Source organism: Myotis brandtii, unplaced genomic scaffold (assembly GCF_000412655.1).
Source record: "Myotis brandtii unplaced genomic scaffold, ASM41265v1 scaffold528, whole genome shotgun sequence".
Taxonomy (NCBI): Eukaryota; Metazoa; Chordata; class Mammalia; order Chiroptera; family Vespertilionidae; genus Myotis; species Myotis brandtii.
Genome location: NW_005369930.1, coordinates 354106 through 364877, shown reverse-complemented (window position 1 = coordinate 364877; position 10772 = coordinate 354106). Strand labels below are relative to the sequence as shown.

Genomic DNA, 10772 nt, shown 5'->3' with positions numbered 1-10772 from the left:
ACTTTCTGGAAACCCTGCAGAGACGGACAGCAGCGCTTGCCCAGCTGCGCCCCCTGGTGGTGGGTTCAGGGCAGCACCCTCACAACCTCTCTTTCCGTCTGGAAGTCACCATCTGAAATCTTTCACAAAGAGGAGGCAGCATGAGGCTTCATCACTCCTACAGAATTTTACCTCTCATCTATATTCACTAAAGGAGAGGCTAGACTGTAAATTCACTGTTGGCTGTCAGTTGGTGGGCAGGGTTGGGGGACTTGACCCAGGTTCTGGGTGCACCCGGTGCCCCAGCTGGACCAGTTCAGGGTTCAGAACTTACACTTGCAGCCCAGAGGTCAAGTACCCTGGAAGATGGCTTTCCCTGAACCATGACCTTGTGACCCCATGAACTCTGTAGAACAGATATCTCCCTGGCATCTCCTCCTGGGTACCTCCCGAGGCTGGACAAAGCTTGGCTTGTGTGGAAACTCACTCTCCAAATAGATCCCTCCCACCAGGCCCTGAGATATTTCACTCCACAAGACAAACACTCCCTTGAACTGCTGACATCCCAAGGCTGCTGTGTGCCTGGTGTCACGGATGGCCCCAGCCCCCAGGGATGTTGGGGCACCGAGGGCCTGCCTTGGAGGAGGACCGTGGCTGAGTAAGGCTGGCCTGGCCAGGGCACGAAGTGGATTCCATTCTGGGGCTGCTGCGGTCGGAGCTGATGGGCCTCCAATAGCAGCTCAAACTGAGAGTGTCTGGGACCAGCCCAGGCCTGGGCGGTAAGGAAGGTACTCCTGTGTCTTGCCTTTTCTCCCCCTGCCCTGTGAGACCGTTGTCCCTTCCCAGATGCCACCTGCCTGAGTATTCCACCCGTGTGCCCTGGGAGAAGGGACAAGGGAGGAGGGGCAACCAGGGGGCAGGAGAGAGGGAGACCCCTGTGCTAGACCGGGGAGGTCTTCCAGGTACTGACTTCTCCAGTATGTAAAAGTCAACAAGACAGGTATGTGGGCTGGGCTGCAGGAACCCTGGTTAGGACTGGCTAGACCAGCGGTTCTCAACCTGTGGGTCGCGACCCCTTTGGCGTCGAACGACCCTTTCACCGGGGTCGCCTAAGACCATCCTGCATATCAGATATGCATTACGATTCATAACAGTAGCAACATTACAGTTATGAAGTAGCAACGAAAATAATTTTATGGTTGGGTCACAACATGAGGAACTGTATTTAAAGGGCCAGAAGGTTGAGAACCACTGGGCTAGACTCACCCAGGACCTCCCACCTAACTGCATTGACTTGTGACAGGTTTTCAGGAAAGGGTGACAGACACAGAGCAGGGCGGTTGCCTCCTGTCAGCTCCTTTTGGGTCAAGCAGGACTCAGTTGCGCCCAGGACCCAGCCAGGGTGTGTGGTCTGAGGGCAACGTTATTTCTTTCCTGACAAACGTGACTGTAGATCAGGGCCCTCCTCCAGGGTCGGGGCCTGGCACTCTGTGGAGCAGGACGTAGATGGGTTCCATTCTGACAAAGCCTTGAGACTTAGGCAGAGAATGGACGGACCCATTCTACAGATGAGAAAACTAAGGTGCACAGAGGCAGAGGGCCAGGTACCGAGGATGCCTGGTCACAGTCCTTATTCTGCTCCCAGGGGGCTGGGAGCCCTGGCCCACGCTATAGGACCTTCCACCCAGCTGGGCCAGACACTCCCGCTGGCCTCCAGTCCCCTATCCTTGCCAGTGGGGACCTGACCTAGGCAGGCTCCTTCATGACTCTGTCCCCACGTGCCGTCCATCAAAAACACCCGATATCCCTTTTCTCCATCTGCACTGCTCCCTCCACCCTGAAGCCACCCCATGGACCTCTGGGAAATCAGTTGTCATTCCGAGTGCCTTCCTGGGTCATGTCAGCACACTCCAGGTGGCAAGGGTACTTGGTCGCAGTCCTCCACCCCTCCCCACAGGAACCATTCTGTCCTCCAGGATGCCAGCTGCCCCTCACATTCCAGCTACAGGAAACCCCCATCTAAGACGGCCCCCTGGACACTGTCAGGTCACCATCTTATTTACTGTGAAGCACCTTCACAGCTGTCCGGCTGTCAGGAGATGGGTTTCTGTCCTGCGGTCCTCCTGCTGCGGATGCCAGCAGCCCTGCGTGTGGGGGACCTTCCACGATGACCTGTGGGAGGGAGGGGGCAAGGAAGAGGGGTGTGGGCTCTTGCCTTGATGCCCTCAAACCCCAGCCTCTGCAACCTCATGAAGGGGGTTCCTCAGTTGGCACCCCGAGAGTCTGGGCAGGGTGAGAGCAGAATTCCTGCTGGGAAGACCCCCAACCCTGCAAATATCTGGCCTGGGGAATTGCCCAGGAAGGAACTGGCTGGTCAGGCCAACCACACACAATGCCCAGAGGAGGAGCCATTGGAACACCCCCAGGCCAGGCCACAAACCCCAGCGGCCAGTCAGAACTTACCACGTGCGCCCGTCCGCCCGCCAAGAATGCCTGGCTCCTCCGCTTGGTTTTGGGCTGCCTCCCCTGCTTGAGCCTCCGAGGACTGACCCGGGGAATCTGCGTGAGGTCCCGGTGCTGTTTACTCTCCAAGGCGGTACTGGGAATGCCGACCCTTGAGTCCCAGGGAGGAGGGGAGGGAGGACGCGGGCACAAGGAGGCTTCTCTGCCTCCAGGCCGGGTCGTGACATTTCATAACACTCTGTTTTCCTCACCCTCTGATCCAATTCTGGGCTGCGGGACACAGCCTCCCAGCAGCAAGACCTGCCCCTTGGCGCCCAGATGATCCTGTTACAGCCCGGGCTCCAGCCTCTGTTTGGCATGGTTTTTCTAAGTAAATAATTGGGAAATAAATGTGATTTCTCTGGTTTGTTCGATGCCCACATGTCTGTTGCAGCAGCTGCTTTTGTTTGTAAAATGCAAACCAATATTCAACTCAGAGACATGTGATCGCCTTGGGGCCACTTAAGCTTTCTGAGGCCAAGTGCCCCTGGTGCCCCCCGGTAAATGCCCCAGTCAGAGGTCCCTCAGCCCCACTCCCACCATGGGCAAGAGTTGGTTAGTGGGCAATTAAGAAGAGGTGTACGGGGGCAGGAGGGGGGTGGAAGGGAAGCCACTTACATAGTGGCTGTCACCTGGGGTGGGAGTGTGGGGGACAGATTTGGGGAGGGATGCAGGATGAGCAGAGCCAACATGTGTCTTGGGGGTTAGGATGAATTATACCTTCACCAGGTCCCAAGCCTGCGGGCACCAGTCCCCTCACTTCCAGAGAACGGGGTGTCCTGGGGGAGAAGTCGGTGCCGACTCAGCGCTTTGCTCACCTCGATCCTTTATGTGAAGGACTGGGCTCCGGGGGCTGCAGAGGTCAGAATGGACTGTCCCTTTCCTGTGCTGAGACCTCCTCCTCTCACACACCCCTTGTCATTCGCGTGGGAACCAGAGGAAGGCAGGTCCAACACCACTTCCTGATTCTTCAACACCAGCTGAGTGTCCGGCAATCCCACTCTGACACCAACTTCCCCAAGGATCAGTGCCCACCCCACAGGTTAGGGGCTCAGCCTAGAAAGCTGTCCCCACAGCTGAGGCCACCTGCATGGAGTGCCCAGGGCATCCACGCTCCGCTGGCCGAGCTCCCATGCCCTCCTTGGCTGCCCCACCTCCCAGCAACCAAACCCATCCTCCTTGAGCCTCATCCCCCAATTGTTTTCATCTGCAAGTCAATCCTTGGCAACTGATGATCAGAGGCCTCCAGAAGATCAGAGGCCGGGGGTCACAAGGTGGGTTCCCTGCCTGGAGTCCCCTCTTTAGCACAAAAGATGTTCCAGGGGCTTGAGACAAAGTATCAGGCCATGGGACAAAGACCAGACATGCTGATGACACCACAGCCATGTCCCTCGGCTTACTCAGAGCCATAACTCCTGTCAGCAATGCATTGTAGTTCTCATTGTGCAAGCCTCACACTCCTTTTGTCCAGTCTATCCTTCAGTGTTTAATATTTTTGCTGGCGGGTCCTCCCAGCAACACACTGTCTGTGATGCACCCAATGGTCGGACCTTTATTAACATTGCTGGGTGGGCAGGTGTTTGCGAACGTCACACCAGCCTTGGACGTGATGAGAGAGGCCCCCAGGTTCCACGCTGGAAGTTGGGAGGACAGCCTGGGCCCTGCCCAGGGCGTGTCTGGCCCTCGGGCTTCTGGCGTCCTAGGCGAGGCTGCGTGGGGGTTCTTAGGAAGGGCAGGAGGAGCACTCCGTGCTGACAGTCCAGAATTATGGGGGAGGGAAGGAGGAAGGGAGCCAGGAAAGCACACATCATCCCAGCCCCCGGGTCTCCCATCAGCCCTCCCCAAGCAGAGGGCATGTGGAGTGCTGATGCCTGAGAGGCAGTCTGCGAGGGAAGGAGAGGAACTGGGATCGCCCCCAAGGTGACAGAGGTGATAGCTAAAGCGGCCAGGCCTCTGCGTTTCCCACACTCTCACTGCCTGCTCATCTGCTTGACTGTGTCCAGGGACCTGCCCGTGTCGGCCAAAGCCATCCTCTACGGGCTCCTGCAGGTGGAAGTTGAGAATCAGACATGGTCCCCAGGGGCCCAGCCCGTAGTGCAGCACAGAATGTCCTCTGGCCACACGTGCTGGTGCACGGGCCAGGAAAAACGCCTGGCCCCTTCAGCAAGCCCTTTCGGAGTCCTGGCCTCTGGTCCCTCCCGCCCTTCTCCCACCCCCAAGTCAGCAACTCCTTGAATCTGTCCAAGCCCTTACTCATGCTGGATGCCATCATATTAGGTGAATATATAAGCCCTTCAGACACTGAGCTCCCTGCTTCTGAGGAGCCATCTGCTGGACACTTGTAGGGGAAGCAGGGATAAAATTACTGCCACGGCCGCCAGCCCAGCTACCCAGGGCAGCGGCAGCCCCAGTCCTCTCCGGCTGGGGTTCTGGGATGGCTGGGTCCCCGTGTGGCTGCACCCCTGTCGGGCCCAGGAAGGAGCCCACACTTAAGTCCAGGTGGGTGCTCCTGGCTCACCGGCCACAGCTCTACAAGCAGTCCTGCCTCCGCTCGCCCAGAGCTGAGGAGTGGAAGTTGTCCGTGGCACTAAGCGACAGGGTTTTGCACGTACCTTCCTCCAAGCACAGAACCCTGGCCCTCGTTTCTAGGGCCTTGTCCAGTCAGCGGTTTACATCGGCACAGACTCGTGCCCGTGTGTGTGTTACTCTCCGGTTAGAATCCCGAGCCACCTTCTCGCATTTTGCTGATCACGCGGCCCCTCTGTGGCCACTGGCAGCGCCTTCAGGCTGTGCCCAGTGTCCTTTGAGAGCTCCTAACCTTCCTAGTTCATTAAATTTGGAAGCATTTCCAGGCTGTCTGGCCCCACAGGATGCTCCAGGCTCATCTTGTACCTCCCCTGCCCCGGTGGAGTGATGAGTCCACCACTTCCCCAAGAACCTGGAACCCGTTCAAAACCGAAAGACAAAGAGGAGATCAAAAGCAGAAGAGAAAATGCCAAAAGAACACGCTAGATGGAAAACCGATAGGGTAGTTAGAGCCAAGGGCGCACCTCTCTCCTGAGGAGCTTCTGGGAGCCCACCAGGCCAGGGGCCCCTGCAGCTGCTGGGCCAGGTGGGGTAGACCTTGCATGCCTGGGGGCCTGAGGCAGGGCCACACCGAGGCCTGTGGGGGAGGTTTTAGGCACTGCAGCTGAAGGTGGGAGGAAGAGGTGGTCACATTTCTTAATCACAGACACCAGCGAGCCCAGCTGTGGACGGTTCTCAAGGTCTCCCTGTGAGGTGCAAGCTGGAGGGGCCCGGATAGGCCCTGGCTGCTAGCTCTGCGTTTTGTCTCCATGGCAACCATTCTGCTGGTCCTGGACTGGTTAGAGTTTCCCTCCCTTTCTCTCCCTCCCTCCCCACTCGCCTTGCTTCTTCAGTGCCTCCTTGGTTAACACCGCCCCTTCCCCATCTCACACACTTCACAACCTTTTATAGTCATAACTGGAACCAGGAGGTGCTAACTTGCGGGAAGTTGCAGTGCCTCTGAGGCTGTGGCTCCTGCTCAGCCCCTGAGGTGGTTTTTTTTTGGGGGGGGGTATGGGTGAGACCAGCCATGGCAGGCACATCCTGGGGTGTCTGAGCCTGCTTGCTGGCCCCATCCTCACCACGTGCTTCAGATCCACTACTGGCTATTGCTCACAGCGGCGTCTGCCTTTCCTTCCATTCTCTCCTGCTCAACACCTGGCGCCTTTATGACTGGGGCTAATTCCTTTCACAACGAATCACGTTTAACATTTACAAGCTCTTCAGACTATGATCCAGCTGGTCCTCGTGTAAAACTTTGCAGTAAGTATTGTCATTAGGTCTATTTTGCAGATGACAGCCTGGAGCACAGAGAGGTCATTACAGTGGCCCAGGACACACAGCACATAAGAAAGTCAGTAAGTACCTGATCACTGTCTCCCTGTGGAGGATAGGACTTGTGCTTATACCCATTTTACAGCTAAGGAAACTGAGGCAGCCTCAGGCCTCACACCCAGAGTCTATGGAGACACTAGCCCAGCATCCCTGAGGCCTGTCTCCTGAACCCTATTCTGAGAGATCACACACACACCGTTCTGGGAGGTCATCCCTCATGGGCATCACAGGCCTGGGGCTCAGCTATACTGGGAGCTCAATTTCCGAGGAGAATAGGGATGAACCAGGTGAAGGCTATTGGAAGGGGTGCTGGGCTGTGGGGACCTCTGAGCTAAGACTCGGAGGCAGGAGAGCACTTTGTGTTTCCTGGAATATAAAGTTTGAGGCAGAAGGCATGGAAGACCAACTCACAGTGGTGGCCTGTAGGATGATGACAGCTCTCACCCCAAGACCTCCATGTCCGAATCACCAGGACCTACAGGTATGTCACCTCACTGCTAAAAAGGACTTTGCAGATGGGATTAAGTAGTGATGTGGAGATTGTCCTAGATCGTCCTGGTGGGCCCACTGTGAACACAGGGGCCCTTGTAAAATAGAGATAGGAGGGGGAGATGCAGAGAGAGGTTGGAAGGTGCTGTGCTGCTGGATTTGAGGACGAAGGATGGGGCCGTGAGCCAAGGAATGCAGGTGCCTCTCTATGCTGGGAAAGGTAAGGCACAAGCTCTCTCGTGGGGCCTCCAGAAGGAACCAGCCCCGCAGCACTCTGACTAGAACCCGTTGAGACCCAGGTCTGACCTCCAAACTCCAGAATTGAAAGATGATAAAGCAGTAATGTCTTAATCTGCTGGGTCTGTGGTCATTTGTTACAGCAGCCACGGGACACGCACACATTCCCTATTGAAGTACAGTCATCTCAGTCACCCCAGTTGATGAGAGGAGGTTGGGTGATTCTAGAATTGGGAGCAGAGGACCTCCAAATGTGCTGACTCGGAAACCACAACCTGTGCTGCAGGGTGGCCCTGATGTGGACTGGATTTCAGCTGTGACCTTGAGTTGTACCCGGCACACACACCCCCCTCCGTGCTCACTGGGCCACTGCTCGGGAGTTAGCAGGGGGTCCTGGAGCCCAGGAGCCCTGGGTGGCTCTTTCTGCTTAGAAACCAGGCACAGATTTCTGGACTGTTCCCTGACGAACTTGCATTTATTTGCTTCTTTAGTTGTGTCTGTCTCTTCTAAATCTGAACTTTGAAAAGACCGCTGACTTGATGAAAACCTAATGTGTGTGAATGGTGTTTCTGCCCAGTGCTAAGGACGCCTGCATTCTTTCACCAGTTCAGTGCTACACAACTCTTCTGGATGTTAAGACAATAGTCAATTGTGTGTGTTTTTTAAAGGGACAAGGTTGTTCTTACTGTGATCACGATTTATGCTGGTGTTGGTTTTCAACCACCAGCCCTTGGCACAGAGCATGACAAGGGGAGGCACCGGTGCAGCCTTATCTATGCAGGCGCTTTGCCAGGGGCCGGTGAGCTGAGCGGGAGGGAGGGAAGAAGATATAAAAATGAACACACATTCCCAGAGGCCAGCAGCTTCACCAGGAACCCTGGAGGGCATGGAGACAGTTTATCCCAAAACAGTGGCTGCCATGGGAACAGGAAAGTTTGAGGTCAAATTGCCAACAGCCACCAGTTTGGCCGTTGAGAGCCAGATGTCAGGGGACCCATTCTACCGATTCTGTTCCTCATTAGAGAAGAGAAAGCTTGACTTTCTGAGAGATATTTAAGAGGACACTTTGAAATCCAATAAAAGCAAGGGCTGGTGGAATCAGGAGGGCTGTTCCGTCCCAAAGGCTAGCCACCCCAAGGCGCCGTTTGTCCTGGCCTCGGCTGGGCCCTATTTCACAGCAGGGGGACGGAGGCCAAACTTTTATTGGTTAAACAGCACATGGGGGCCAAGTTTGCTAGGAGAAAAAACAATGGCCCAGGGCCGAAGAAGGCTTTTCAGAGCTGTTTTCCCCCTTTCCTCCAAGCAGCTGAAGGTCCTCAGGGCCGAGGCTTTGCGGGAAGCCTGACGCAGGAGGGACCAGGGCCGACCCAGGAAGCGAGACCCCAGGGAGGCAGGAGAACAGGCCCTCTCTCAGTGCCAGGACCTCGGGCAGGGCTGAGAGGAGGCGTTTTAAGATCACTTGTGCCATCAGCCTCACCGGCATCAAAGGAGGCGGTTTGATTGCAGGAGGGAAGAGTGCACAGGCTGCTTGGAGTTGGTGGCAGGAAGAGCTGAAAGCCAGGCTTGCCTCAAAAGTGAGTCCCTGCCGCCTGGCCAGCTCCCCAAAGGGCCACACTGTGTCCTCACTCTGGGGGCAGGAATGACCTTGCCCAGGACCGTGGTGGTCGGGGCTCAATTTTAGAATGTGGGTTTTCTTCCTATTACATTTCCTCCAAGCTGGTTTCTAGAGACCTTCAGGTAAGGTACCTAGCAAGTGGCATCACCAATGAGTTAGTTCATGCATGAATCCATCAGGACCCATGAGCCTGGCCAGTCATCCAAGTCTGGGGTGCTGTGCTGAACAGGGGAGACCCTAATGGGGTCTCAGGGAAGGCTGGGCCAGGGGTGATGTGAAGGAAGGTGGATCCAGACACAGGCACCGCAGCCAGAGGCCCATGGGGAGGACACCCTGAATGTGCAGGGGCCACCTGGGAGCAGACTTATTAGATTGAAATGTCAGGATAGGGACAGCCTACTGGGGGCTTTGAATGACAGATAAGAAGGAGGAACTCTGCCCAAGATGGGAGCTGGGAAGAGTTATGGAGGAGGACGATGCCATGAGGAAATCTGAAGGCAGAGCCCATTGAACTTCAAGGACTCTACACTGGCCAGCTCCAAGGGGGACGCTGGTCTTCCTGGACTGACCGTGGAGCACTGGAGCATGGCCAGGAGGATCTGACCCTGGGCCATCTAGTCACCGTGATACCACCATTACAATAGACAGATCAATGGGACAGAACAGAGGTCCCAGAAACAGACCTACACAGATATGGCCAATTGGTTTTAGACAGATGGCCGAGACCATTCAATGGGAAAGAATAATCTTTCAACAAGGACATTTGGACATTCATGTGCAACAAAACAAAACAAAACAAAACAAAACAAAACAAAACAAAAAAAGGTCCTCAAAACCCTCACCTCACACCACATACAAATATTAACTTGAAACAAATCATAAATCTAAAACTTCCAGAAGAAATATAAGATAAAATCCTGGTGACCCTTAGTTTGGGAAAGATCAATCAATTAAATTCCATCAATCTTAAACTTGAGCCCTTCAAAAGACACAAAAGGAAATGAAAAGGCAAGCAAAGAGTGGGAGGAAATATTTGTAAAACATATATCCAACAAAAGACTTTATCTAGAATATATAAAGAAGTCTTACAATTCAACAATAATAAGACAATTCAACCTAAAAATAGGCAAAAGATTTGAAAGGACACGTCACCAAAGAAGATATATGGATGGCAAAGAAGCACACAAAAAGATGCTGAACATCATTAGTCATCGGGAAAATACAAATTAAAACCATAAGGAGATACCACCACAAACCCACTAGAATGACTAAAATTAAAAAGACTGGCCAGCCTAATGTTGGTGAGAATGTGGAGCCAAAGGAACTCTTATAGGCTACTGGCAGGATTGTAAAATAATAAAACCACCTTGGAAAATAGTTTGGCAGTTTCCTAAAATATTGAACATATGACCATATAACCCAGACATTCCATTTCTAGGTATGTCCACACAAAGACTGCTACATGAACGTTTCTAACAGCTTTACTGTTTTTATTTCTTTTTTTTATAAAATTTAATTTATTGGGGTGACATTGGTTAATAAAATTATATAGGGTCAGGTGTATAATTCTATAATGCATCACCTGTACATTATATTGTGTGTTCACCACCCCAAGTCAAATCTTCCATCACCACTAACCCCCGCTTCACCCTCTTCTTCCTCCCTCCACCCCCACTTCCCTCTGACAATAACCATAGTGTTGTCTATGTCTATCAGTTTCTTGTGGGGGTTTTTTTTTGTTGTTGTTTAATCCCTTCACCTTTTTCACTCAGCTCCCCAACTCCCCTCCCCCTCTGACAGGTGTCAGTCTATTCTTTGTATCTAGGAGTCTGTTTCTACTTTGTTAGTTGATTTTGCTCATTAGATTCCACATATGAGTGAGTGAAATCATATGGTACTTACCTTTCTCTGACTGGCTTATGTCACTTAGCATAATGTTGGTGTTGAGTTGTATAAATTGTTTATAAATTTTGGATGTCAATCCCACATCAGATATATCATTGGCAAATATGTTCTCCCATTCAGTGGGTTGTCTTTTCATTTTGTTGAT

At 53.5% G+C, this 10772-nt stretch overlaps 1 long non-coding RNA gene across 1 annotated transcript; it reads right to left on the bottom strand.

Moving 5' to 3' along the window:
- Positions 1-19: 19 nt before the first annotated feature.
- On the bottom strand, positions 20-2772 carry LOC106728056. The gene is made up of 3 exons (XR_001364302.1): positions 2443-2772; positions 2053-2151; positions 20-119 (listed from the first exon to the last, which is right to left on the bottom strand). It is a non-coding gene; the product is annotated as an uncharacterized LOC106728056 (long non-coding RNA).
- Between the last annotated feature and the right edge of the window lie 8000 nt (positions 2773-10772).